This window comes from Petaurus breviceps, unplaced genomic scaffold, assembly GCF_028583685.1.
Source record: "Petaurus breviceps papuanus isolate PSGF00001 unplaced genomic scaffold, PetGlider_PUasm1.0 90683, whole genome shotgun sequence".
NCBI lineage: Eukaryota > Metazoa > Chordata > Mammalia > Diprotodontia > Petauridae > Petaurus > Petaurus breviceps.
Genome location: NW_027187308.1, coordinates 6,686,026 through 6,711,904, shown reverse-complemented (window position 1 = coordinate 6,711,904; position 25,879 = coordinate 6,686,026). Strand labels below are relative to the sequence as shown.

Genomic DNA, 25,879 nt, shown 5'->3' with positions numbered 1-25,879 from the left:
TATATATATATATATATATATATATATATATATATATATAAAGTTAAGAATTAAGGAACTTGCCCAAAGTCACACAGTCTCTAAGGTCAAAGGCAGAACTTTAACCCAGACATTCCCGACTTCAAGGCTGGCATTCTACCCATGATGTCAGCTTGGAGGAATTGTAAGTGTAGCTGTGATTATTCAGTCCTTCAGTCATGTTTGATTCTATGTGACCCCAGGGACTTTGTCCATGGAGTTTCCTGGGCAAAAGGAAACTGGAGTGGTTTGCTATTTTATTTCCTTTTCAAGTGTTCCCATTTTACAGATGAGGAACTGAGGCAAATACAGGTATTCAGGACCACACAGTTAGAGTCTGAGATCAGATATGAATTCAGATCTATCTGACTCCATGACTGATACTTTATCCATTCCACTACCTAGCTGCTCTAAGAGTAGTGGATGCGATTTTTTTTTTCTTTTGGAGAATAATGGCCCTGCTTGAGGAGATATAAAAGAAGTGTCAGGCATAGTTCCTGACTGGAAAGGACCTGTGCTCTGATTGGGGAGATACGATTTAGACAATAATAACAATTTACATTTATAGAGTATTCTAATGTTTGTAAAGTGATTTCCTGACAGTAAGCATATGAGGCAAGTGGGTACTTCTGAGAGCTTAAGTGTCTTACCCAAGGTCACACAGCTACTAAGTATCTGAGGCAGGATTTGAACCTGTGTCTTTCTGACTCCAGGTCTAGTGCTCTATCTATGGGTGGTAAACTTAGATTTTAAAGACTTCTGAGAACTAGGTTTCTCTCTCTGTTCATGAGCAGTTTTCTGGTTTCATTTATTTTTCAAGAATCCTTTGAGTCTTGTAGCTTATAACTTTCTTCTGACCACCAACCATTTACAATGTACTTGTTGCCTTGCATAGTTGTCTACACGGGATAGAGCAAAGAATAATGGCGCTTCCATGACCAGAGCAATCATGGACCACCTATTGGGAATCCTTGAATAATGGCTGAGGGGGCCCTTTCAAAGTAACTTGCTGGTTCTGAGAAAACTGTGAATTATATTTCGATGGATTTGACTTCAGTACTGCATATATAATCTTCATACTCTGTCCATAACTTCTCATCCTATGGATTTTAGTTAATGTCTTTCCATAAATCCAACAAAGTCTGTTTATCCAACATGTTATTTTAATATCTCAAAGGCACCATTTTAGCACTCAGGCTGGATATTATCACTTATTCTCATGATGTGGCCAGCCCACAGTTTCTTCATTGTTATACATATCTTCAATTATGTATTTTATGTCACTTCTCCCACATAAACTAGAAAAAGAGTTGGTAACCTACATTACATCTACCAGCCATCTTTCCCTTGCCCCTTGGTTTTCTCACAATTCTGAATTATACACAAACAAAAAATTCCTTGTACTACATATTTTCCTGGGGAAGGGAAAGGGAACAAACATTTATTACACTCACTGTGTTAATCGCTTTACAAATATTATGTCATTTGTTCCTGCTTCATATCTTTTTCACTAAATTTCCAAGACAAAATTTACTTGGATACAATTTATTTGTTGTTTGATGAGATCATCTAATCTGAAAAAAAAGAAGACTTCATAATCAAATTTCAAAAAGGATAGACTTTTAGGGCAGATGTTATTCATTCTATGGGCCTGGAGAAGGAGAAAAATTGTCTCCTGTCTGAAAACCAGTCTAGCTTACAGAAAAGCTGGCCAGAACTTTGGCTATGACAACATTTGAAAATTGTCTATTCAAGTCACAGATTATCTGTGTTTTCTGTCAATGGAAGAAGTATCCACAGCGATGAAACCAGAGATTTTTCAAGTATCAGAGAAGATATTCACAGATTATTAAATTGTAAGGGACTTTAGAGATGATCTAGTTCAACCCCTTTATTTTGCGGATAAGTAAGGCCCAGTTTGTCAGTTAAGTGGTGCAGTGCACAGAGTGCCAGGCATGACATCAGAAAGACTCATCTTCCTGAGTTCAAATCCAGCCTCAGACATTTACTAGCTGTGTGACCCTGGACAAGTCACTTAACCTTTGCCTCAGTTTCCTCATCTGTAAAATGATCTGGAGAAGGAAACAGCAAAATGCTCCAGTATCTCTGAAAAGAAAAATCCAAATGGGACGTGAAGAGTTGGACATGACTGAAAATAACTGAACAACAAAAAACTGGCTCAAGAGATAAAATGATTTACACAAGTTCACGCAAGGTACTTACAGAGTGAAGAATAGAACTCAGGTCTCTAAGTCATGGCTGTTATTTTGCAAAATATTTCTGTTTAGTAGCAAGCAATTCTTATGTTGAAAAATTCATAGTAAGCTTTATATGGGATGGTACTATTGTCTTTGGGAAATTGCTATCTAATTGTTAAATATCCTGACTCTTTTATAAGTTTTACTAATTTCATTGACTTGGAGAAAAATCAAATGAGTCTGGGATTCCTAAATAGCCTTATGAAATTTTGGACTCATTTTGTATTGTCAAAGCCAATAATTCCCAAGTGGTAAATTTCATTCCAGAGAAAGCATCAAATAAGAATGGGACAAAGGGTTATAAGATTTATATACAAAGTAGAGAGATATGTCTACATGTAACCAGGGATGCGCTGGTAAATATTTAACAATCAGCTCTTTGGAAAACAAACAACTCCCACCCATCCCCAATACTTTTGCATTTAATCTGAATTATTAACATTTTCTCCAACACTTTCTTAGACAATCAACAAAACAAAAAATCAAGCCTGGATTCCTAGCTTTTGCTGATTTCCTAGGTGTAAATATTCAAACTGAAAATTTAATAATAGGTTCTAGAGCTGACATCGGCTTTTTCCAGTAGGATAGATAAAAGGGGAGAATGTCTGGAAGGGAGGAGGGAAGACTACTAATATATGTGAATTTTGGTAATGGCCTTGTCTCCTTATTTACTGCAACAACAAAAAAAAAATGAAACTCATCTGCAGTGAATTCCTTCATCTTTCTCCCTTTTCATTTTAACCTGTCTGGATGCCTTTACCCATTCTCACCAGTCTCAGAGAGGTGTCTATCCTCTCTAATGTTAACGACTCTATCTGAGTGGTATCCTGGGTCCTGCCTCTTCCTGACATCTAAATACCATTCCTACCTGTCTAAAAGATTCACTTTTTTCCTTGACTCTGGATGGTAAGCTTATTCAGTCCACAGATAGATAATGTGGATGATGGAATCAAGATTTAAAAAAAGAGATTGGCAGTTTAGAGTATTAAATGTCACCTCTAGTGAGGGCTTTTCTATCTCTAATGAGAAGTTTAATAGGAATAAATGTAAAGTTTAGGATTAACATACACGCATCCCTTTCCTAAGCCTTGGTTAGAGAGGAAATTTGTCTGTAAAAAAAAAATTAAGTAATGAGGATCTGAACCAGGGTGGTTGCAGAGTGATGAGACACATTGTGGGAGTATGAAAGAAATAGCAGGGATTCCACTTTTGTGTTTGTATCAGCTTGATATCTGAGTGCTTCATAAATGCTCTATTATTGATTAACAGAAAATCTACTGGACTCGGCAACATATTGAATATGGGCTGAGGAGGGAATCAAAGATAATTGAGGTTTGAAGCCTAGGTTTCTCAGAGGATGGTGGTGCCATCAGTAGAAATGGGGAAGCTGAAAAAAGAAAAGTTGAGCACACTAGATAATTTGAGCTAGGGCTGTGTTGAATTTGAGGAGATTTCTCCTTCTCCCCCCAGGAAGCCGGAGATGTGAATCTGGCACTTAGAGGAAAGATTAGATGTGTGTGTGTGTGTGTGTGTGTGTGTGTGTGTGTGTATGTGATAACTGAATTCATGGTAGGAAATGGATGAGATCACCAAGGTAAAAGAAGGAAGGAAATGAATGACATCCAAAGATGGAGTCTCTGCAACATACTCATTTGAGGGAGAAAAGGAGGAGTAGAAGGAAGAGGGGGAAGGGGAAGATGAACCCAGGAAGGAGATGGAGGGTGTGGCCAGGGAGGTAGAAGAACCAAGAGAGCTTAGTGTCACTTAAAGCAAGAGAACAGCGTGTACCCAGAAGGAGAGGTGGTTTTTGGACCAAATGCCACACAAACATCCTAGAAACATGATGACCTTGGGATAATGCTTCAGTGGAGTGGTGGGGATAGGAAAGAACCGTGCTGTGGGGGTGTCAGGAGTAAGGGGATGCTGAGGACGGAGACAGTGATTATGGCCAACTCTTCATGAAGTTTATCAGTAAAGGCATATGCAGCTAGATTTAATAAACATTTATCCTACATTCTAGCCATTATCCTCATCTTCCTCGCCCTTGCTCCACCATGAACTTGGACACTATCCCTGTGTCCCCCAGCTCAGATATCTGAGTTTCTAAGTGTTAGAAATTATTTATTTGTAAGTGTTCTATGAATGTTTTTTTCTAGCTATCCATTTTTTAATCACCAAGCATTCCATTAGGCTCTGATGATAAAAAAAAAAAAAAACAGGACAAGCTCTGTTTTCAAGGAGCTTGATGGGAAAGTCAAGGGAATGTGCATATATTTTTAGAATAGGAGAAAACTGGGCATGTTTGTCATTAGTGAGGAGTCAGTAGAGGATAGACTGAAAATGACAGATGACATGTTCAGTGAATAAGGTCCCAGAGGAGAAAAAAGGGGATCAGATCCAGGGGTACATATCAAGGAGGTTGGGCCATCTTATCCTTTGAGACCAGAGGAGAAATTGGATTAGGTTTTGAGGCATGGAGAATAGGAGAAAGGGGACTTTACAACATATGGGTTCAATATTCCCAGGTTGAATAAGGGCTGATTGGAGAGAGAGGGTGGAATTACCCTGCTGAGGGGACGTTGGCCACATTTAGGGACCTGATCAAAGAACAGAATGTTTGGAAAAGCCTCTGAGGAATAGTGTGTTATAGAGAATCAGCTGTAGATGAATAGAATTGCTTTGCAGAATAAGGGCCCACCTGAGGTTAGTTAGGTAACACGACTTTGTAGCAGACCCAGGTCCACAGGTAGGGGTAACCCAGGTTTGAGTTAGGTAAGCATGAACAGAGTAGGATCAATAAGGCAAGGAATTCAAAGGGGGATGACAATGCCTTGTTGAACCTTCTGATTATAGGGCTAAGATTGTAAAGGGAGCAAAATAGAGACAGAACAGTGATGGAAGGGTGGAATCAAGGGACTTGAGCAGCAGTCACTCTACAGAGGCTGCAGGCAGGGTGGCCTAAGTACCCTAATGCCTGGGTGGCTGCCTTGCCTGGAGCTTCTTAATCAGAACCACAAGCATTTCCAGAAGGTTGCTGATTAAGAGAAAGAATGGTTTCCTGGAGAAGTGATGTGAGACAGCAGTAGAAATGGAAAGCAGCCACTTTCAACTCATTGTTTTCAGTGCTGAGTAGATGTTTTTCTACAGCTTTATTAGCCTTCGCCTGGGGCTCACAGGAGTGGTATTTTTTTTGTCTGCCTTTGTTATTTTCAGTGGCATTCTCTCCCATAGTAATTATTTTGAATCCTTTTTAGGCCACAAAACCCTTAGGATTTCTACACAGAAAAATAATATTTCCTACAAAAGATTGGAGGTCTTTTCTATTCTATTATATAAATTATATTTATTTAACAAAATCTATGGCATCTTCTGAATTTGGTAATAGACCATAAATAGTTTTCTAAATATTATTCTTTAGTAGCTCTCAAATTTCTACATTCCTTCAAATTCATATAACAACATTATTCCTTTACCAAAAATGAAACAGAAGCACCCCATTTTGGAACACAAAGGAGAATATTCATGCTTCTGAGGAGAAAGTGAAAATTCTATTAAAAAAATTGTGCTTTTCTGCTTTTTTTTAATCTTAGAAGGCAATTTAATGTCATCTTTGTGTGCCTGGTGGTAATTTGTAGAATAACAGATTTAGAACTGGAAGGGACCTCAGAACTCCACTCATTTTACAGATGAGGAAACTGAGGCCTGGAGAGGTGACAGACACACAGGTAATTAATTAGTAGAGCTGAGATTCGAATCCAGGTCCCTTAACTCCAAATGCAGAATTCTGCCCACTTCACATAGTGGAGCAGCCATAGAAAAGGCTGTCCTGTATCTTTTATAGAACCATAGATGTGAAGAACATAGAATAATGTAAAATGATAGAGCTAGGGTAGACCCACCTTGTAATTCACATTTGTATAGTCATTCATTCAAATTTGTCATTCACATTTGTATGGAACTTAAAAGTTTTCACAACTCCAACTTCTCATTTTAATGGGTTGTCCCCCATGCCTGGACATCTCCTCTTACTCAAATCCATCTCCTGCCAGCCCTGACTTCCTTCAAATCTGAACTAAAATCCCCACTTTTTCATCCTCCCTTAATGCTAATGCCTTTCCTCTGTGATTATCTCCAACTTATTCCATATCTAGTTTGGTTACATAACTGTTTCCATATTGCCTCCCCTATTAGACTGTGAGCTCCTTGAGATCAGGGACTGTCTTTTGCCTTTATTTAAATTCCCAGTGCTTGGCACAGTTCCTGGCACATAGCACAAACTTAATAGATGCTATGGACTAACTGAACGATGCTGTGAAGAAGATTGCAAGTATTATCATCTCCATTTTTCAGATTAGGATACTGTAGATCTGTGAGTTTATATAATTAATAAGTGCTGGATCTGCGGATCTATCTCCAATTGTCCTGATGAATATCTGGCCACTGGACCCAGATGGCTCTGGAGGAGAAAGTGAAGCTAGTGACCTTGCCCAGCCCTCCCTCACTCAAATCAAAGTCAACTTCAGGTCATGTCATCATCTCCCTGATGTCATGGTCCTCTTCAACTACAAAGGACAATCACACGCTGGATCTGCACTCTTACCTGAGCCTTTTCTTTTCCTTTCTGGTGCTAGGAAAGCAAAGACAAGGAGTGGTAGAGTCTCAATGGAGAAAGTGATAAAGTACCACAGGATAGGAAAGGCTGATGAACACATTACCCTACTTCTTCTTTCCTTGTACATAGAGTGGATGGTCAGCAACATGGTTTGAACGGTATGCAGGGGCGGAGAGCCTGTGCCTGGAGGCCGCATGTGGCCCTCTAGTTCTTCAAGTGTGATCATGAATCAGAGGGCCACACTTGCGGACCTAAAGGGCCACATGTGGCCTCCAGGACACAGGTTCCTTATCTCTGGATGGAGTATTGAAAACAACATTGCACCTGATATATGAAGATCCTGGTTCCACTTATTTGCCACATGATGGTGGCTAAATCATTTAACCTCCTTGAACCTCCATTTCCTCATCTGTAAAATGAAGGGATTGGTCTAAAGAACCTCCCAAAGTTAGAACTCTGATCTGCTCAGTTCTAAGTACTATTAATACTATAAAAACTCTTTGTAAAGGAGGAAATATTGCACATATATGCGCTATTGTTATTATTTGAAGGACATCAGGAAGGAGCTATGACTGATTTCATTATTGTAGACCTATAGAATGGGATTACATTTTGCCCAAAGTAGGTACTTAAAATGGCTATTAAGTTGGATTTTCTGGCTGAAGGATCTGTGCCTCCAAATATTTCCTCTCTTCATATCAATACTGCATAGAATGCCATTATTGACAATTTATCCTTTTGCATTAAAGCATTGCTTCTTATTAAAATATAGCTTCTCCTGAAGCAGTTAATGCATTGAGCTTAACACTCTGCTTGATTATACTTCTAGTAGTACATGCTTCTGGAAGGAATTGAGAAAACTTGGTTATTAGCACAATACAAAGAGTGCAGTGAGTCCTGTAGTTGTAAGACAAAATTAAGTCAACAGAAGAAAAAGACCATGCTAGGAATTAGCTTATCAGTTCCTCTACAGAAAAGTTTCAAAAAAAAGGCAATTGTGACAAATTGAAGGGTAGAAAGATCCATAGATGACTACCCAGAGAATACAGGGTCTACTTGACAGAATGACAAAAACTCATTCACAAGGGAATGTATCCTAAAGACAGAAGAGATCTATTCCACAATTTTGCTTTCCTTCTATTTCCTTAATCCTTTGATGGAAAATGATGGGGGTGGATAGTCCCAAATTGGCGAGTACTGCTTTAGACTGAATATGTTTATGAAGAACAGAAACATTATTTGTTTAAAAAAAATGTCTAATGAAGCATGTACTGTAGTGATGTTTTTGCTTTATAACTAATACCCCCTTCAGTGTGGAAATCCAACTGTAAGTGCCAGTAGCCACAGAGCTCCCAGCCATGATTTGATTTTTCTTTGAAATCTCCCCAAACTGTCACTACAAAATGGATGGAATGTAGCCCTTCCTTCTCAGATGACATCAATTAAAACAGTTTCAGATATTGAGAAGACTTTAAAAAGTATGGGTTGACAATAGATTCAACATCCACCAAGTGTTCTCTTTTTCTATATTGGATCCCTGCAAAAATTCCAGAAGCTGGATATAAAGGAAACATGCTACAGAAGTGGGTCAGAAGTGAGAACATTCATAATATGTGTCATGGAAAGGAGAGGAAGAAATGTGAAGCTGACAAGAGTATATCACGTTTTGTTGTGTCTTCGTGGAAACCTACTGCATTTAACACTCATCAGCCAATAGAACCCATTAACAAGTATCGGGGAAACAGGACTTAATATTATTGTATAATGGATCCAGCCTCCAAAAATATTCAATTAATAGACATTCTATGTGATCAATTGGAAAAAAAAATGAAATTGAAGCTTTTCTAGCATAGGGACTGTAGAGAGATAAGGTTGGATTTGGGGTCAGATAAACTAGGTTAGAACTCCAGCCCTGCCATTCACTAACTATGTGACATTATCACCTTCCTCATCCATAAATAATGAAAATGTTTCACTGGATGACCTTGAAGGTCCATTCACCTAAAATCCATGATACTATGACCTCTACAGATTAGCATAATATAGTTTAAAATTCTGTTCTTTGTAGGTTGTCTCTGTGACTACATCAAGGAATTTTCTATTATCCTAACATGTACATGGGCAATATTTTAATCAAAGAGAACTTTTGAGGCTGTGTTTTGTTCTACTAAGCCAGATGCTTTTGTATTATAATCAACAAAAATACATACCTCGGTTGGTATCTGACATTTTCTACATTTATAGTCAGTTGTGTTACTGTGAAGATATAGAAAATAATTTGTGAAAGCCTGCTGAATCTTTCTGATATTTTCATCTAAGGTATATACCCCTGATATATGCATAATTAATTCTTAAAAAGATTTTATGGAGGTGAGAAAGTTGATATGTTATTAGTTATTGGTGCCTTCAGACTTTGAAGACATGTGTGTTCCTCCTGGACCACAACAGAAACCCACCTCAGGCAGAATTCTTGCTACTACTGATGCTTCCTCTCTGGACCCACACACATGGGTCACTATTACAGGAACAGAGATGGGGAGTCCAATGTGACACCAGGAGGAGAATATTCCATTAACTTCTCTTCATCAACAGACCTCCCTTCTTTTGATACTTTGCTTGGGCTCATTACTCAACGATTAACAACTTTTCATTGGTTCTTATCCCTCCTTATCACTGTCATATTGAATTCCAAACTGCCAAAGAGTAACCCATCTCCAATCCCTACTGCCCACCTCTTTGAATGTTATCCCTCCTATCCAATGTCCTATTTTTTATGTGCAAAGCCTTTCCACTGTGCCCTCTGGAATTCCTACTCTAAAATTAATTTTACTCCTCTTCTTCTCATGATTCTTCCAGCTCCCACTCTTACTAAAACCAGGATCCCTCCAGCTAATGCTACAACGCAAGCCTTCCTTTCCAGTTCTGGTTGTACTTCCTCACAAACCCCTCAACTCACTGATCCCAAAGATGAAATAGGAATTTTCTTTGCTCTCCATTGCAACTTTCAGACTTTCCACTGCCACTCATAACTCATCAACCCCTTGTGTTGTGAGGTTCATTTTATCTAAATTTATCACCTAATAGAGGTTTTTATATACCAGTCCCCAGGATATTTTCCCTCTTTTCTCAATGACTTCAGAGTCTGGTCTATAGTATTCCCTTCTATCCCCCCCTGCCCTTGTACTAAGAGAATTCAACATGCAAGTTATGTAGTCTCAAAATAACCTGACCTCTCAATTCCTCAGTCTACTCAACTCTCATGACCTATCCCTTCCCTCCCCTTCAGCTACACACAGAGATGGTCACACTCTTGATTTTGCCATCGTTCATAAGTTTTCTACTTCCATCTGAAATTCTTTTTTCCAATCACAATCACTATTATTCCATCTCTCCCTGTTCTTATTCCTCCCAAACCTATTCTACATCCTCACTACAACCTGCGATATCTTCCCTCCACTGCATTTTTCAGGCCACAGATCTGCTTACATGCATCTCTTCCCAGCCTCAGCTCTTCACTGAACCAATTCTGTTCTATTGTCTATTCTAAATTCCTTTGCTCTTTTGTGCTATTGTGGCTCATGCCTTGCCAAACCCCAACCCTGGATTACTCCCACCCCATTGAATCCTTCATTCTTACTCATGTGCTGCTAAACAAAGCTGGAAGAAGCCTTAAAATTATGCTGATTTGTTCCATTACAAATTTATGCTATCTAATCTCAACTTGGCCTTTGATGCAGCAAGGCAATCTTCCCAATCCTCCCTAATTTATTCTCTCTGTCCCACTCCTCACAAAAGTTATTCCAAGACTCATCCCCTCTCTTCAAGTCTCTAGCTATAGCCCCCATAGGCTCACTTTTTCCTAACTAAGGTTTTTACATCAAACTTTACACCTCTGCTGTCTCACCCCTACTCCCATTTGAGGCTATTTCCCCCTCTTTTTAACTCTTCATCTCATAATTCACTCTATTTCCTAGAATTTTTCCCTCTTCTGCAGTCTCTGATGAAAAGGTAGCTCCTCCTCAACAAATCCAATTCTTCTTTATGTGACCTTGATCACATTCATTCTGACCTTCTGTGGCAGATTATTACCCCTATTATTCTTTCTCTTCAATCTCTCCCAATCTACTACTCACAAAGAAGCCCAATTCACCTGCATCCTTTAAAAAAAAATCACCAGATTCAACTATCCCTACTATTATCTTATATCTCTTCTCAATTTCTCAGCCTTCAAACAGATTTTTACATCCAGTGCCTCCTGGCACATCCTTTACTGGCACTCTGTTCTTATTTTCCACTAATGTAGCTTCCAACATTATTGTTCAGAAAGTGTTGTCCCCGAAGTCAGCAGTGATCTTTTAATTGCCAAATATAACACTCTCTTCTCTAGCCTCATTCTCCTTGACCTCTTTACAGCTTTTTTGTCACTGTTGACCACTCTCTCCTCCTTGATACTTTCTCTGGGTTTTTGTGACACTCTACTTTCCAGGTTTCTTTTTGTCTATGTGACCACTCCCCACTTTCCTTTTCCTATTCATCATCCAAGACTCTGCCCTGGGTTCTCTCTCTCTCTCTCTCTCTCTCTCTCTCTCTCTCACTTTCTCATTTGATGATTCTATCAGTTACCATGGTTTTGATTGCCATTTCTATGACAGAAAGTGAAGAAGAATTAAGAAGCCTCTTAATGAGGGTGAAAGAGAAGAGTGTAAAGGGCTGGCTTGAAGCTTAACATCAAAAAAACTAAGATCTTGGCAATTGGTCCCATCACTTCTTGGCAAATAGAGAGAGAAGAAATGGAGGCAACATCAGATTGTATATTCTTGTGCTTACACTGCAGATAGCTACTGCAGCCAGGAAATTCAAAGACAGTTCTGGGAAGGAAAGTAATGGCAAATCTGGACAGCATACTAAAAAGCAGAAATGTCACCTTGCTGACATGGGTCCATATAGTCGAAGGTATGTTTTTGTTTTTGTTTTACTTTTTTAGGAGCACTCTATGATTGTGAGAGGTAAACCATAAGGAAAGCTGAGCAGCACAGAATCAATGCTTTTGAATTGTGGTACTAGAGAAGACTTTTGAGAGTCCCTTGGATATCAAGGAGATCAAATCAGTCAGTCCTTTAAAAAATTAATTCAGGCTATTCACTGGAAGGTCAAATACTGAAGCTGAAGCTTAAATACTTTGGCCACATAATGAGAAAGGACTCATTGGAAAAGACTTTGATGATGGGAAAGACTGAAGGCAAAAGGAAAAGGGTACAGAAGAGGATCAGATGGATAGATAGTGTCATGGAAACAGTAACCATGAACTTGGACAGACTTTTAGAGAAAGTAGAGGATAGAAGGGCCTAGTGTGGTATGGTCCATGGGGTCACAAAAAGTTGGACACTATGAACAACTGAATGACAATAAATTCAGCTGATTGCTACCTACATATCAAGTCTCATTTTCTCTTCTGAGCTCCAGTCCCACATCACCAACTGCCTATTAGATATTTCAAATTGGACATCCTGGAGTATCTCAAACTCAACATATCCAACACAGAAATCATTATTCCTGTCTCCACCTGAGTCACTTCTCTTTTGAATTTCCATATTGTCATTGAGTGGCACAGTCCTTCCAGTCACTGAGATTCACAGCCTCACAACTAATAATAATCAGTTGCAAAATCTTATCACTTCTATCTCAAGGTCTCTTCCTCTCCAGTCACACCTCATTAGAGATAAAGACTAGCTCCACTCACCACCCAACTTCAGTACCTCATCACTTCATATTTAGAGGGACATGAGAAGGGAATCAGCATTTATATAGGGCCTACTATGTGCTAGGCACTGTGCTAAATGTTTTATACATATTATCTCATTTGATACTCACAACAACCCTAGAAGATAGATGCTATTACTGTGCCCATTTTACTGGTGAGGAAAGAGGAAGAGGTTAGCCACCAAGGTCACACGGTCAGAAAATCTTGAGACCAGAATTAAACTTTCATCTTCCTGATTCCAGTCCCAGTGAGCTGCTAGAATAGACTACTGTAACAGACTTAAGTTTCACCTTACTACCTCAAGCCTCTCCCCTTTCCAATCCAACCTCCCAACAGTCATTCAAATAATTTTCCTAATGCTCAAGTTATCAACAAACTCCTGTGACCCTCTGTTGTTGAAAGAAGGAAATATAAACTCTTGCTTGATATTTGAAGCTTTTTACAATTTTGCTTCCTTCCTAGCTTTCTAGTGTGAGAAGTAGCAAAAGGTTAAGTTTCCAGAGGATTGCAAAATTGCTGAAATGAGGCTACTGATAAAAGTAAGGTTAGAAGACCAGACAGTAACCTTGGGAAGAAGTTGGATTCCCAGGTCCTATAGTAGTCCTAGATAATACTAAAAGTGAAATAAAGTAAAATAAAAAGAAGCCCGCAACAGCAGGTGGATTTGACCAATTAGAAAGCAGACAGTAGCCTTGGGACACTCAGGCCCAGGTAAGGACACATCTAAGGTTAGACTGGGTGGGGGGCGGGGGAAGAGAGGGAGTCAGTATTCAGGAATTATTATTGCACTTGCTTAATGAACCTCATGTATTATGTATATTGTGTAGCAGAATTAGAGCCTCATTAGTAATAAAGTTTGATAATGGGAAGGTGTACCCAGAAGAAGACGAACCAATCAATCCTCTGAAGGGAGTGTCTGCACCAAGCTAATGTAAATAAATGCTTGGCTTTTGTATCCGGGCCTCCTACTTCCACAAGAAGGATAAAGTCCACTTCTGGCCAGAGGTGTTCAATTACTCTGGATTTCTTCTTAATAAATTTCTTTTAATATCACATTTTTGGTATCAATTGTGTTTTTGCTTTTCCAAGTTGGCATTTCCAATACTAGTTTTCTTTGGTATTACTCTGTTCCCTTCAGTCCATAATCCAGACATTCTTGCCGCTTCACATATAACATTCCATTTCCTATCTTCATGGCATTGTGCCAATTGTCCCCAGTGTCTAGAACGTACTCCCTCTTGTCCTGTCTTAGAACCCTGGATTTCCTTGAGGACCCAGTTCAAATACAACATTGTAAGTGTAAACTTTGTTGTTCCCTACTTTTCCCCACCCCACCCTTGCCCTCATCCAAAAGTATCTTGCCTCTAGCATAGATTTCTTTTTTGAGTACTTTCTCTGGTACAGTTGCTTTCGCCATCTTTCTTTTCTTCAGGACCATTTCTGCCTCCTCTTATAGCATATTGGTAACTCAGGTGTTGAGTCCAAATATGGTGGTTCTATTTCATGAATTATGACAATAGTTGGTTACTTAAAATGTTAACAGATTTGTTCCATTTTCAGTTGACTATTTCCAGTTTTGTCTTTTAAAGCTCTTGAAGGAAAGTGTTTAGCTGGTTCTTATACCAATCAGATTTTTTTTTGCATTCATTTCTCTCTCATCTACACCTTTTGCTATTTTCTGATGTTGTTTGCTTATAATCTTCTAACATCTTCATCTATAATAATTTAAAAATAAGCTTATTTTCTGAACTGCTGTTATCCTTGGCTGTCACATACCTCCCTTTGGCAAGAAAAATCATATTTGTTGACCAAGGCAATTTTGGGGTTATTTCAGTTTCTTTCATGTGGCTCATGCTTTACTTCTGTAGGAAATGTTTGTCCATGCTTTTTTTTTTGTTATCCAAGCTCCATCTCTTTTTTTCACCATCATTATTTGAAGAAGTCAAGCTGGGGCTTTTAAAATTATATGTAGTATCATCTTTTCATATTTATCCATTTTCTAATTTAGTTTCAATTTTGATCATTCATCTAAGTTGATGTTCTTAATGCATACAAACCATTGATTCAGAAATTATTAACATAAATATCCATTCATTTCCTGTTTTTTTAAAGATACAGTTGTTTTCCTTTCTCTGTACAGATATTTTGTGTTCCCCATGTCCATTGCCTTCTTATCCACTTCTTTTTTAAAAAAAAACATCTTATGATATATAGTTAGGGTTCTGAATAAACTATGCCTTTGGTTTCTTTTGTTTTTTGATCCTGAATCATATTTCCCAATTTTTTGTTGTTATTGTCTCTCAACCAAAATCCTCCTTTGATGCCTCATAATGACATGGAGAGATGATTCTTGAAAGCCATGCATATCTCCATGGGAAACTCACCAAGCAGTAAAGGGTTTAAATTGGGGTCCTAATAGACTACTTGTCTTCATATGAGGACCATAGCTAAATTCAGAGAGGTTTATCACCAAAATGAATTCTGTCAATAAATTTTTTAGCCACAATAATTTCCATGAACTATCTCCTAGGCCACAGTGGCATTGCAGTCCATGTTGATAGATGGCCGAATAGCCATGCCAATCACATGATGGATCATTGAAGAATTAAAGTGTTCCTACCTCTCCCCCACCTCTTGAATTAAAGTCATTGAGTATCATAGTATATGTTGACTTGACTTAGAAGATCTTTTCAGGTTCTTACTGTATTTTTTCCTTTCATCTTTTCATCCTCTGCAACAGATTTTCATGAATAATTCTTATGATTTTCATGGTGGTCTTTTTGTTTTTTTCGTTTTCCTGCTCTTTTGCTACAGAGCAATATGTTCAAATGTTGCATAAAACAATATCTCCTGCTACATTTGGTCACATGATGAAATTAACCCTGCCATTTTTTTCATTGACCTATAGCTTCCTTTTGGCTTAACTCATAGCAAGAAAAGCAACATTAATATGATTCATTTCATCCAGGGGCATGCATGTCTATTATTTATTTGTCATTGGACAATGATTTTATATTTAAAAGTCCTAACAATTAAAAGAGTTTTAATGATGTAAGTATACTGTGGCATGATTATAGTCTAAGAACTATATGCTTCTTTGCCTTTTCTACACAGTTTTTATCTACTTTACCACCATTACTGCAGAATTAGAAAACTGAGGGCCATTATTTTTCTTCGCTCTATTGGTTGTTGTGCATAGAGAATTCATTACCTACTGATAATCAGCCTTGCTGTGGTAGGGCTGTTCCTCAGATCATAGGTATAGTCTATTGCAGGATGTATCCCAGGGCTTGGGGCAGCTGGGTGGCACCTAAAGCTAAAGCACCAGGCCTGAAGTCAGGAAGACTCATCTTCCTGAGGTCAAATCTGGCCTCAGACACATACTAGCTGTAGGACTATGAGCAAGTCACTTAACCCTATTTGCCTCAATTTCCTCATTTGTAAAATGAGCTGGAGGAGGAAATGGAAAACCACTCCAGTATCTTCATCAAGAAAACCCCAAATGGGGTCATAAAGAGTTGGACACAATTTTGAAAAATGACTGAACAATAACAAATAAATGTATGGTCAGACAAGAAGATGGACTGGTTCCATGGTGAGAATGAAGAAGAGTCAACAGAGAACTCTTGTCCTCTACTACATCTTTGCTATGTTAATGTCAGCCCTTGACCTAGGGCCTGAAGCTTGGTAGGCACTTAAAAACACTTATTGACTGACTTAAGAAAAAGTCAATAGAGACCTCAGAATGCCAGATGGGTCACCCTATTGAGAAACTATGGCAGAACCCAAACAAGAGTGGTCCAGGACAGTCAGGAAAGAATAGGCTACAACATGCATTAGTAGGCATGAAGTCCACATTGATGATATCCCAGCTCTCTTTGAATATTTGAGTTAAAGTACCATTACTTTGTTAAAAAAGTAAAATGACAAATAAATGAATTGGAGAAGATCTATTCTTCAGGATAAAATAAAAATGCTTTGCTTTTGTGGAACATCTTTTACTCAAGAGATTTCAACTTATCACTTTGTAATCATGAATCCATTAAACCACCCACGGCACATCTGTGAAAAATAGACATTATCACCTATTCACAGATAAGGGAGGAGTTGTCAAAGGTCAAGTAGTAAATCAGTGAGCAGAGGAGGAACAGATTCCTTGAGTAACAAATTTTAATAATAAACTCCACAGATTTTTAATGTGAGAGAAATTATCATAAATAATAATGGCAAACAGAGGGTCTATACACAGCCGATGCTAACATCTAACTTGGAAATGGGTATTCATTTTGAAGGAGGGATGAATAAGTAGCCAAGGACCTTCAAAAAAAAGGGGGGGGGGAGGCTGAAAAGTTTTCTTTTTTCCAATTAGAATAGCAGCAAAATTGAATATATATTGGGAAGACAAATGGTGGGTCTTTAAAATGTTATTTGGAATAAAGCACTAAGAGACATTTTGAAATATCTGTCTCTAAAGATGTTTAAGAATATAAAGTCATAGTGAATATGAACCGGCCCTAGAGTCAGGAGGATCTGAGTTCAAATCTGACCTCAGACACTTAATACAAAAACTAGCCATATGACCTTGGGCAAGTCACTTAACCCCAATTGCCCTCCAAAAAGCAAAAAAAAAGTCATCTACCCTGGGTAGCTTAAACATCCAGCATATTGTTATGGGAATGAGAATCTGAAGATCTTCCCTGCCCCTTGATAGGCTTAAGTGACTCTTAGAACCTTCCTTGATTTGAGAATATACTGTCCCCTAATAGGCTGAATGTGTTTACCTGGAGCCTGTAGAGGAAGGCTTGTTTTTCAGAAACACCCACACCTTGTTACTTTGTGATTGGGCAGTGGGTCACGACAGTTGAAAGCTATATATACCCTGATGTGAGGTTTGGCTTTGGGGCTCACTTTGGGAAGAGTTGTGTGATTTGGCCAGATGAGACTCTGGGCAGCCGTTGAGGTCCCCCTGCCCCCCACACACCCGCTTTGAAAATCCAGATGCTGTGCTTCCCTCTCTGGTAACTAACTAGGTATGGATGTAATGGTCAGACAGTGGGAAGCCCTGTCTGCTGATCTGTCTTTCTGTCTGCTTGTAACTTCTGTTTGTATTCTCTGATGTTTGATTGATTAAAGTAAGATTGTTAACCCATTTTGAGTTGCTTTCCTTTAAAAAAGCAGATCTAAGAACCTATGCTAGCAGCCTCCCTGGGTATACTGGGGTGCTTGCTGCTACACATATCCTAATTAAACCCAGGACATAGACTAGTTGATATTTTTTCACAAAAAATGTTTTTACCTAATTAGTTACTCTTCATCAACTCAGAGAATCTTTACAAAATCAATATTTAACTTTAAAATGAATATTCATTTAGAAGAGGTGGGGCATAAGCCTATTAGATCCTTCTGAAAAGATCAGGCTGAGAGCCTAATTACCTGAAATTCTTAGCTAAATGATCAAATTCTAGGAAAACTTTGGATCCACAGGTGCAAGTATATTCATTTTCATGGAATTTGGTTTTTTCCATTACTTAATCCATTTATTATTGAACTGCAGGCTACAGATATTTGATAAATATAAGGTTTTACTGGTCTTTCAATTCCTCCAGTCTTCTGATGGCAGATTTGACAGTGACTGCAGAGGTGGCATTGTAGGACTATGTACCACCAGATACTGTTTATATATAGGATCCACAATGCCAGATACCCATGGCTCATTTCTTCATTTTGGCCTTGCCACAGAAAGATCAGGCATATTTCACATGCTGGCTAATTTCAATTTTCTTCATCATTTTTCTGTGGTGTTAACACAACATAATGTGTTCTGTATTTACCAACAATTCTGACCTTCTTGGTACATTTGGTCATCTTGCTAGATGAAGGACCAGAGTTCAGAGAACCATGGAATTGTTTATAATGAAATGGATGGCCACTATCACTGACGTAAATCTAGATTCAGAACTGAGATGTGTGCTGCCTGAATATGCCTGACAAATAACTTTAAACTGATAGTGGAGGAGGATAGAGAAAACTATCCATGTAGCTCCACTGAGTCAAATGGTACAGGGGAGTAGTAGGTATAACAAAGGAAGAAGAAAGACTTTCAGTAAAGAGGAAAAGTGGGATATGGAACAATGTTCATAAAGAAAGCCAGCAGCAGGGCAGCTAGGTGATACAGTGAATAGAGTACTGTCCCTGGAGTCAGGAGGATCTGAGTTCAAATCAGACACTTAACCCTTATTAGCTGTATGACCTTGGGCAAGTCACTTAACCCCAATTACCCTGCCTTTTCCCCCTCCAAAAAGACAAAAAAAAAGCCAGCAGTATAACCCACACACTCAGATCTGTACAGAAATACACAAAGTATAATTAATTAAGGTGAGATAGGGATTCTAATATGAGAATGTCAATACATAAGTATCACTGAAATTTGATGAGTTAGGTTTCAAGAATAGATAAAATATGTACTATACCCTTAAAACTCATGTCTAATTTCTTTACTGATCATCATCATACTGATGTGAGGATATGCATGAATTGGAGCAGAAAGTATGATGGAAAGCACTGAGGATCAGTGGGGTAGGGAGGCAGAAAGGATATTGTTGAAAGAGTATATCACAGATCTCCTGAACAGAATAAGGAAATAAACCTGGCACAGAAGTAAGCAACAGGAACGAGACCTACTTGTGTGAGTAAAACCTCCACCCATCGCTCCTACTTCTGCTCTCCAGGCAACAAGTGGAGTCCCTCTGCCACAGGACACCCCTTCACATGTTTGAAAGTAGCTATTAGGACACCCCCAGGTCTTCTATGGACTGGGTTCCCCAGCTAGGCCTTTAATTCCTTCAACCAATCTTCCTATGGCCTAGTTTCTGCTCCTGTCAATGTTCTGGTCTGTTTCCTCTGTAAATGTTTCCAGGTTGCCAATATTAATTCTAAAAAGTGACTCCCCAAACTTAGCACAATGTCACCAATGTGGTTTAAGTCGTAGGAAGCATAATAAATTTTTAGCTTTTGTGTCTGTTAGGTAAAGATTTGACTTATATTGGGGGTTCTTAATTTTTGTCACCCTGGTGATCTGGTAAAATCTATGGGCTTCTTTTCAGAATAACATTTTAGAGTGAATTCACAACTGAAAGAAGTATTCGATTTTGTTTAGAGGTTGGTGAAGATAAAATATCTGTGTGTGTTTTTTTTTTCCTTATAATACTCCCAGACCCTTAGAAATGTATTCTTAGAGGAACCCAGGTTAAGATAACTTGACTTATTTTAAGCCTGCCACCTACAAAACTCAAAACTCATGTCTAATTTCTCTACTAAACTTCAGAGTTATATCTCACTGCTTTTTTTCTCTGTTTTTTTCACTAATTTTAAACTTAATTAATCATATGCTCAACAAATTATGAGTGTTTGTAAATTATAAAACTATGCAAATATAGGGCATCTTTAAATATTTTTATTATCTATGTATAGATATTGGGATATAACATTGCCACTTACTTTCCTGATGTTAAAGGCAATTCCTTTGAAGCCCCTTAATGGCAAGAGGCTAGAAGGAAGAGTAGTGTTTTCATAGCTGGAAGGAGAGACTAAAGCATAATGGGAGGCAGAAGCCAGAATGGACAGGGAAAGCCCAGGAACTTTGATTCTCCATGGAGATGAGGGGCATCCAGGGCAGGTGTGCACCAGTGGTGAGCTGATGGCGAATAAGGAAGCTGCTATCCTGAACTGAACTTAGTATTCATGAGCATTTCAAGTCTTTTGTTCAGCTCACTTAGGGAGTGATCTGACTGCACAGGATTTTCTGCTTTCTTAAATGTACCTGCCTGCTCAGCTGTGGGACACAATTAAGTGGTTCCCATCTCTTCTCTCTCACCCCTGCCTCATTGCTGCCTGGCCAACAGGCATCACTAGCCTTGGAAGTTTCCTATTCTATTTAAGCCTTATTTATTTTCTGTCTATATTTTTATGGAGTTTTGGTCTCCAAAAAAAGATGTATAGATTTTTTTTAAATAAAAGGGTGGATCACAAAAGGGAGGTATGTTTAAAAGGAGCTAATGACCAGCTGCCTAGCCTTAAGCACAAGCCTGTGTTAGGCTCCCTCACAGAGGAAATCCACCTTCAGGAAGCATATGTTCTGTATATTAATGTGTGCAACAAAGTTTTTGTTTCCATAATGACATTTTACATATAAAAATTAAAAAGAGATGGGAAAATGCTAGGCTAGACTTCAAGCTCTTTTAAGGAAAAAGACTTCTGTTATTTCTCTTTTTATGTCTAGTCCTGAAAGTTTTGGTACCTTGAACATTGTAGGTGCTTAAATGTTTGTTCCATTGAAAGGAATTAGATCATACAACCTTAGACAGCATTTAGTCCCAACTTTTCATTTAACAGGTAGTTAGGTGGTGCAGTGGATAGAGGACTGGGTTTGGAATCAGGAAGACTCATCTTTATGAGTTCAAATCCAGCCTCAGACACTTACTAGCTGTATGACTCTGGGCAAGCCACCAGTTCCTCATCTATAAAATGCTCTGGAGAAGAAAATGACAAACCACTCTAGTATCTTTGCCAAGAAAACCCCAAATGGTATCATGAAGAGTTTAAAAAACAACTGAACTATTTTACAGATTAGAAAACTGAGGGCCAGAGAAGTTAAGTCACTTGCTCAGTATTACACAGGTTTTAAATAGTGGTGCTAGGATTTGAACTCAAGTTCCAAGAAGGATCTCTTTCCAATCAATTCCATGGTCTGTTTCCTTGTAACTGAGACATAAATCATAGTCAACATTATACTGTTTATTTTACTGGATTGTACTGAAGGCAAAGAGGACCTTGGAGAATGGACAATGTGTAAAGGAAATTCTTGCTTTGTTCTGTGAATTGAAAATAAAATAAAAGAAAAAAAAGAAAAAAATTTATTTAAAAAAGGAAAGCCCCTTAGAGAAGTTGCGATTTAAATATTCATGTCTCCCTCAGTTCTGATTAGAAATGGCTTTATGAATACATGAAGAACACTGCCAGTTCTCTGTAGAATACCTTGCCCCAACAGTTACGGGGATAGCCTAGTGGAGCCAGCATGTCAACATCACTTTTCCTCAGTTATCACCTAAGCTGCCATTTGGAAGGTTCCAGAATTCCCTAACCAATGATGACGATTCTAATGATAGATTAATGGCATGTTTGGAACAGATTTTGAGATAGCCATGGAGGAAAAAGTTGACACAGCCAAATACTTCCTTTCCTTCCTTACTTTGCTAGTTGTGTTCTGTTGTTTCTTTTATTTAGTGGGGACAATGTGAGTCTGATGTGCTGGGTGGAACCCAAGCCTTGAAAATGCCTCTTGGCTCAGGTAGTATTTCTGAAATTCAATTTATGGACATTCTCAAGGAACATGAAGGCTTCCAGGAGGATTAGAGGAAAAGAACCAAATTTACTAAAGATTTAAGATTTCTCCCAGAAGTGCACAATTAAACCTTTATATTTGAACAAGGGATCATGTCTTCTGAAAACAGGGAAATCCTCAACTTAATCAATCAGCAGTGCTTTGTTAAGTCCTTACTATGTTCCAGGCACTATGCTACCTAGTAAAAATACAGAGGCAAAAATGAAACATTCCTGTTAAGCTAATTTTTTAACAGGAGGAAAAAAGTAGGGGCAAAGTACCCTGGGACATTTACTTTTTTAAGAAAAAATTCTTTTCTTTTTAAATTTTATTTTCAATTCACAGAACAAAACAAGAATTTCCATAACATAGTACAATAAAAAAAGATGAAACTTGCTATTCCCTCCAAGTATACAAAAAAGTTATCATGTAAATTTTTCTTTTTTTCTTCCCTCTCCTGCCCCTACCATTAAACACAATACACACACATATATGTATATGTATATATACATATGCACACACAAATATATATGTATATGTATTTATATTAAAATTATTCCATGCATATTTCTATTTGTTAGTTCTTTCTTTCTACTTTTAGGAAAGGTGCCCCTGAATTTGGTCATAAGTACATAGGAAGGAAAGAGGCTGAAGGTGAATCATTCTTTGAGCTATCTGACCCTAATTATAGCACTTACCTCTGATGGTTGCTGTGGGATTCAAGAGGGATAATGTGAGTAAAGGACTTGGCATACTTAAATACAACATAAAGGGGAGTAGCTGCTATGCCAATCACTACTAGCCTCGTGAATAAAGCAGTGATACTGAGTAGTGCAAATGGAAAGAGCAGTCACTAGACCAAAAAGGGCAGGGAGGGGTTGGGAATTTTGGACGCGAAAGAAGCAGAAAGCACAGCTACTTTCCCTGTGTGGCCTCCAGGAAAGGTGGTCTTTTGCTGTTTTTGTTTTTTTTCCCCACACTCCTATTATTAGGAAAGTATAATTTAAAGCACATAACTACTGAAAGTGTGATGGTAATCCAAGGCCAGCTGAAACCTTGGCGTGTAGCTGGTAGTAGGGGCTGGTTCAGTTGGTTAGGGTTGCATGGGCCAATTAAGTTTGATACATTCCATTCACAGCCATAGGCGATATCCCAAATGGTGACCAGCTGTCTCTGAAAAGTGGCCATTAATTGGGGAGGGGGCAGAAGGGAGAAAGAAGGAGTTGGCAGGCTAGTGGGTAAATGAAGTGATTATCTAGAGGAGAAACAACTTTAAATTCATGTCCTGTTGGTAAGTGAGCAGTGCCAACACACTATGACGATGTGGCACTTATGTGAAAACATTTGAAATCCTTACAAATGAGTCTGCTCTGAAAAAGATATTTTTCTAAATCCAAAAAGTGAACTCAAGCTCCTGCTAAGACCACCATTTCACTTTGTGCTAAGATGGGAAGTTGTCCCCCCCCCCCCAATCCAACTACGTTTTACATGTTGTTGCCCTCCCCCATTAGAATGTAAGCTCCTTGAGGACAGAGATTATCTTGCTTGCTTCTATTTGTATCCTATGTGCCTAACTCTGGGCTAAGTGCTTAATTAATGCTCTATCTGCAATAACCCTGGGAGAGAGATCGAGTGGTTCAATTCTATTCAAGAAGCGTTTAATAAATGCCTACTATTTGCCGGTATTATTATCACCATTTTAGATGGGGAGACTGAGTCTCTAAGAGGTAAAGTTACTGTATTCAGGATCACACTTGTCTGTCTTTTGCTTTTTTTCAGTTGTAGCCTGACTCTTTGTAACACCATTTTGCAGTTTTCTTGGCATAGATAGTGGAATGTTTTGCCATTTCCTTCTCCAGCTTATTTTACAGATGAGGAAACTGAGATAAACAGGATGCCCAGGGCCACACAATTAGGAAGTGTGTGAGGTCAGATTTGAACTCACGGAGTCTTCCTGACTCCAAGCCTAGTGCTCTATCCACTGAACCACATAGCTATCCTCTAAGAGGTAAAGTTACTTTATTCAGGATCATACTACTTGTAAATATTTGAGGTGAATTTCAAACCTACAGTAGGTCTCCAGACGGTGTGCTTTTTTCCACTAGTGCTGATATCTTTCCATTTTTAATATATTTTCAGGGGTCCTTATACAGTTTAGGAATTTTAGGAATTGGTTTGGGATAAATACAATTCCCTTTTCAATATTATTTGAAAAAGCTAATAACATATTTTGATCATTCAATTTGTTAACAGTTTTCAAAGGTTGATATGTTGGTTAGAAAATATTTTTGTTTCCTTGAATGGATTTTTCATGAACATTTAAACTACTAAAGTTGTGATATAGGATGTCTTCATTATGTCTATGAAAATAACCGACCTTATTGTTAATTTACTTGAATATAATTTATTTGTTTGAATATAATACTATATTTGTCTGCATATGAGTGCCAAATGGAACTTATGTGAAACCTGAGTGTACCACCTAATTTTTAGCTTTTCAAATGATCATTTAAAGACTAATAATATATTTTATATGACATTGTTTGATAGATGATTATGAAATATTTAGTCAAGTACAAATTTACAGGAACCAAAAAAATTACTCATAATGTTCAAGAGAGAACAAGACATATGACCTGTGCTTTTATCTTGTCTGTTTTGGATAAGGCACCAGAATCCTGTTGCTAGTCAGAATAAGGTGTGATTACTACAGGAAACATTTACAAACTTTAAAATCCTGTATAGCATATTTATGCCAAGTTTACATTGGTTATATTTGTTCAAGATACCTAAATCTCAGGCAACATTTATTTCTATAAAAGCTATACTCCAGCTGTTTCACAGCTAAACTCCTGTGTAAAAGTGAGCCTGAATCCCTATTCTAATGAGATAGCTTTTACTTGTTTGATTTTTGAAGTGCAATAAAAATACTCTACTTGGAAAACTGGGCCAAAAGTCAAGAGGCACACGTCCTTAATGGCCATTGTTAACAAGCCAAAGTTGTCATTAAAACAGTTGGATTTACCTTTCATGGAAATAAATTGTACTCTGCAGACTCAGTTAATGTTCTCAAACTACTGAAGATCAAGGAAAATGTTACCAAATCTAAATCTATACTTTAGAGTGTTTGGAAACCAACTGAAAGTATTCACAATTAATATTCTTCTTGTGAAATAAAAATTAGTTTTTAAGCAGTTTTATCTAGAAAACACTTTTTTCTGTATGGACTACAGAGGTTGACCTATCTTGGAACTAAAAAAAATTCCTGTGGGTAGCATTAAGGAAAATGAACAATTCTATGTTCTAAGAGTCTAGGCCTGACCCAGACTGGTCTGGTACCTCTGGTTCAAGATTGGAGGAAAATTTGACCCTTGTAGAACATGTGACCAAAAAAGGAGGTTTACTTAGCCTTGACAGGGGAAAGACATTCAGAACAGGGAAAGAATTCTCAGCTGAGCAAAATTTTCCTGATTGTGTTGGCCATGGTGGTCTGCCAAACAAGCTGAAGGGAGAAGATGGGGCAACTCATGCCCTAGCTTTTTTTTGTAGCCAGACAACAGGTCTGTAAGTATTTGTTACTTAACTACAGACAACTAGATAGTTGATGTAGAAAGCTGTATTAGCTGTTTAAGCCATTAGTCTCCTTTAACTCTCCAGATTCAACATTTTTAAGGAAAGGAATTAGTTTAGCATACACAGAGGAGCAACCTGGGTGACTGTACTGATAGAACTGTGGCTTCTAATGAAAAGAAATTGAGAAATCTCCAAGTACCAAGTTTAAAGCCTTTTGAGGTTTATAAGACATTTGGCCAAAAACTCTATATGGTGTTGTTAGTCATTTTTCAGTTGTG

At 38.1% G+C, this 25,879-nt stretch overlaps 1 protein-coding gene across 12 annotated transcripts in view; it reads right to left on the bottom strand.

Moving 5' to 3' along the window:
• Window positions 1-25,879, bottom strand: part of ABI3BP (ABI family member 3 binding protein) — a 309,603-nt gene that overhangs the window by 179,404 nt on the left and 104,320 nt on the right. The gene's annotated exons all lie outside the window — the stretch shown is intronic.